Source organism: Cyprinodon variegatus, unplaced genomic scaffold, assembly GCF_000732505.1.
Source record: "Cyprinodon variegatus isolate N-32 unplaced genomic scaffold, C_variegatus-1.0 Scaffold1383, whole genome shotgun sequence".
NCBI lineage: Eukaryota > Metazoa > Chordata > Actinopteri > Cyprinodontiformes > Cyprinodontidae > Cyprinodon > Cyprinodon variegatus.
Window position 1 is genome coordinate 68,068 of NW_015151836.1, and position 4,425 is coordinate 72,492.

General features: G+C 46.4%; 1 protein-coding gene across 6 annotated transcripts in view; it reads right to left on the reverse strand.

Moving 5' to 3' along the window:
* Nucleotides 1-3,421, reverse strand: part of LOC107103151 (zinc finger MIZ domain-containing protein 2-like) — a 19,534-nt gene extending 16,113 nt beyond the window's left edge. For 4 of the 6 annotated variants that reach the window (XM_015402698.1, XM_015402695.1, XM_015402694.1 and 1 more), the window contains exon 1: nt 2,983-3,421. The gene's annotated coding sequence lies outside the window, so the exon portion shown is untranslated. The remainder of the gene's footprint in view (nt 1-2,982) is intronic. The other 2 variants (XM_015402697.1, XM_015402696.1) reach the window with 1 other exon arrangement.
* Between the last annotated feature and the right edge of the window lie 1,004 nt (nt 3,422-4,425).

A 4,425-nucleotide genomic window follows, 5' to 3' on the forward strand; every position in this document is an offset into this window, starting at 1 on the left:
CCCTGCCTATGTTGCTGTATTCAGAGCTCTACGGGGTCCTAAAGATGTTCATCATAGAACCACAGTGATTATTAAAGTTCAAATGAAAGAATTAATCTTTAACATATTGATTTCATATAGATGCACTGATCCAGCACCAGGATCGGATATCAGAGCTCTTTGCATGTAGCTGATATTTCTTCCTTCCTGCTGCTCATTTTCCCCTTTATTTAGTGGATGATGATGTGGAGGTTAAATCTTCCCTCGCACGGCAGATCTACGGTTCATCCATTAAACAGAGCAATCGGATCGGATCAGATATTTACTGATACGCTCAGTCCAGGTATCAGTATCGGATCTGCATCTCTCCGATTCCAGCAGCTGGTGGTTTCCATGGCGACGGCAGGGGCTGGAAGCGGAGGCTGAATGCTGTCAGACACTGAGATGGTCTACAGCATAGAAGCTCTGAGTTCAGCCTCCAGGAAGTTCCTGGTTCAGGAACTCTGCGGGACCAGCCCGATCAGAGAACCAGGAACCAGTCAGAGAAGAACGCTGCTCTGCAGGATGTTTTCACCTAGAAGCTGCTCAGTCTGTTTGACTATGACAAGATCTGTGATTGGCTGATGATCCGTGAGGCGGGCGCTTCCCCGACCGGCCCGGTCCAACCATCTTTATCTTCTCAGGGAGGTTCTGAGCCGGCTTTGATGACCCGGTTGAAGTGCCGGATTTTACTGCATCTTAGTCAAACCAAGCAACCCTTGGACCAAAGAGGGCTGCAGCACCAGAACCAGCTGCTGGCTGACACTCCCAGCCAGGTGACTCACCTGATCCAGGTGAGTCACCTGGACCTGAGCCCCGCCCACTTGGCCTACTTTGGATTCAGGAAGAGAAAACTGATCAGATGCACTAAGGGAAGGAGGAAACAAACCCAAACTGGCTCTGCAAGCTGGCCGCAGATGGCTGGTTAGACCAGAACCAGTTGGACTTCACTATCAGACCAATTAAAACCAGTATGCAGCTGGACTCCTAAAAAAATATGCAGTGATGACAGACTGGTAGGAGAACAGTCAGAGTGAAGGAAACTCAAACGGTTCTGTTTAGGTGATTCTTTTGGATCACTGGTTCTGTTCGTTTGGTTTAAGATCCCAGTATGGGGTTTTAACTGGTTTGTTAATGAGGCTACTGGTGAATCTGGTTATAAACATCTCCAGAGGCGGGTTTCACTGCAGTGATGTCAGCATCATCAGGACCACCTCTGGTCAGACATGATGGCGTCCAGTGAGCCTCAGAGAAATAATCCAGGAGCTTTAATCTGCTCCATCAAAGGTTCATTCTACCTGCTTCAAAGTTTTATTCTATTCATCTCATTTCTTTATTCAGAAAATTCACGTTTTATTCTTTAAGTTAATTTATATCAGATAAAACCATCATATCTGTTTATTCAGTCAGCTTTTAATAAATGGGTGCATAAAATATTATTTTATTTTAAACTCAGTATATTGTTAAAAACAGATCCTTCGTTCAATGGAGAGACCTTCTGATTCCAGAGGAAACTGGTTTGATTGGATCAATTAACTTTAACTCGTTAACCAGCAGGAAGCAGCATCTTCTATCCTGATGGTTTATCTGATGACTGACCAAAGATGTTTTTCTTTGCTCTGGTTTGTGGAACAAATCCTGACAGAAGGAAAGTTTTGAAGGTCCAGTAAGGAGGATCAGAACCGCCTCAGAGTCCGGAGGAACCGAACGCCACAGCAGCAGGTTAGAGGAGAAGAACCCAAATCTGTTTCTGATCGTCCAAACTTCTCATGGTTCTGCTGTAGATCTACAGTTTGGGTTGAATCTTTTTAAACTTTATCATAACTAAAACAAATTTCTGAAACAGGAAGTTTGTTTAAGTTTGATTAATTAAAAACCAGAGTGAGACCTCGCTGGTTCTGGGTCCACAGAACGCGGACCTTACTGGACCAGTTTGATCAGAATAACAAATAAAGAGATGTTAACAGGTTGCAGAACAGCAAGCTAAAAACATCTGTCTGTTCTAGATCTATGACCAATTATTCCTCCCTAAAAGACAGACAAAATCACAGAGAGGTTCTGGTTCTGAGAAGAACCTTCAGGAGAACCAGGAGGGTCCAAAGAACCGCAAAGACCAGGAGGGTCCAAAGAACCGCAAAGACCATGATGCCACAGAGCATCAGCAGCAGGAGGGACCTGCAGACTTTGACTAGGCCAAACGGATCCTGGAAGGACTGGGATGTTGGGACACCCATCAGTCCTGATCTGGTCCACATGCTGGTTACCATGGTTACCGGTCACTGCTTTAGTCCCCCGATAACCGAATCTGAAGATCAGAGGTTTTTATAAAATGTGAACCATGATAAGACAAGAGGCTGTGGGTGGACTCAGATACTCCCACTCAGACCGAGGAAACACGCGTGGGCTGTCTCCCCTCCTGTGTGTCAGCTCCGTGGGTCTCGAATGTGTTTATCTGCTGCTAACGGGTTTAAAACCGACAACCCCGCGGCTAGCGTTCACGAGGCACGCGCCCGTTACCGTAATAACCTTGAATTAATATTTAATAAGAGAAAGGTCTCCCCCATCTGCCCGGCCCGGCTCCCCGCGGGAACAATGACGGCCACCGGAGACATTTTGAGCGAATCTGATGCTAGCATGCTAACCTTAGCATTAGCATGCTAACGGGAAAGAAAAACAACAACTGACCGTAAAACAGAAATAAATGTCCCGGAAATGGAGTTATTTAAACATCCACCATAAAACCCCTTCATTGTGTTAATTTCTGACATGTTTGAACAACAGTTAGATGTTTTAAGGTGGAATATGAGCGTTGTTAGCGGTGACAATGGGATGCTAACAGGTTAGCCGCAGCTACTTCCACTCCAGCATGAACCCTTCAGCTGATGCTTCCCAGGAAACCCCCACCCACACACCGCATCCACCCGACCACAGGCCCGCACAGCGGCTTCCACACAGCGGCCATACCTCCACTAATTCCCCGGTGTCCGAGCCCTGTTCCGGGGCTCCGCAGTCTGAGCTCCCCGGGGCCTCCGCGGCATCAAGAACCGAGAACCTTTAAGAACCTTCAGGGTCTCGCAGGCTGAAGATCCGGGGCGACCTAAAATTTCAGAAATCTCCCAGCAATAGCTCCAGTACAATGGCAGGGAGGTGGAGGCTCCGGTTCCCGCTGCCTTCAGCCGGTTTGTGCCTCAGGAGGAGCAACGATCCGCTGGATCTCCGGCAGAGAAACACTGAAACCCGGAGAACTGAACCGGAACAACGAGGGTTAACCAGAGAGAGGGGAGGTCACGGCAGCAGCAGCCCGGCCCGGACGGCTTCCTCCTCCGCATCACTGCTCACAGCAGGAGGCGGTGCGCGGTGGGTCCGCTCCCTAACAGTCCGCTGGAGGGCGATCTGGGTAAAAGCAGCAAAGGAGGTGTTCCTCCCAGCATTCAGGGGCGTAAAGGTTCAAGTGATCTGAAGTCACCTCATTAATGAAAATGAAAAACCAGAAGCTGCTGTGATGCAGCAGCGTCACTGCTTTCATAGCAGCACCAGAAAAAACAGACCCCGCCCACCAGGCGTTCCGCCAGCTGCGCCGGTTTCAAAATGCAGCGAAGACACTGAATCTATTAGGTTATTACCCATTAAGTACATTTTCGGTTAAAATATACACAAAAGTTGAAAAAATTATATATATCAACTGTTTTCAGATTTAATTCTGTAAATTACCGGTAGATTTGGAAGCCATTTTTTCTAAGGCCATTGGTCTAAGCTGTAACATTATGTCTGTAAACACACAGTTTAAAACATCTGCATGGTCCTGGTCAAGTTGCTGTTTTCCAGAAAGAATCTAATTCATGTGTTCAATTATCTCGCTTTAATTACAGCAACATATTTTCACCTGTCCTTCATCACCTACTGTCCTCTCAGACAGCCCCTCCTCTTCCTCCATCTTTAGCTGTGTCTAAATCCAGGGGTCTGCATCCTTTGAAGGCCAGGTCCCTCTAGCCCCTCATGTTGGTGGAACAGAGTAAAAACTTTATTATCAGTTTCTCTCTACGATGAAAAGATTTTCCACAATGACTCCAACAATATTTCTGCACCTGTGCAAAGACTTTAAACCTAACATAAAAAATCTCCCTGTTCAAAGTGTTAAAGTGTGCTAAATGTTTTTAAATGTTCAAGGTAGATGACAGAAACTGAATAAATGAGAATAAATTTAAGGGCTTTCTGGGACAGAGATACTTTAAAGCTTCAGGAGCAGCAGGGCTGAGTGGTGCAGGGATGGAGCTGATCTGTGACCAACTTATTTGTGCACAATAATTATGTTTTTGATAAAAATCCTTTGGCTAAAATGCCATCAGAACGCTGATAATATTAAGTGTGTCTCAGCCCCCCCCTTCAGTGTCCACCATATTGGATCAG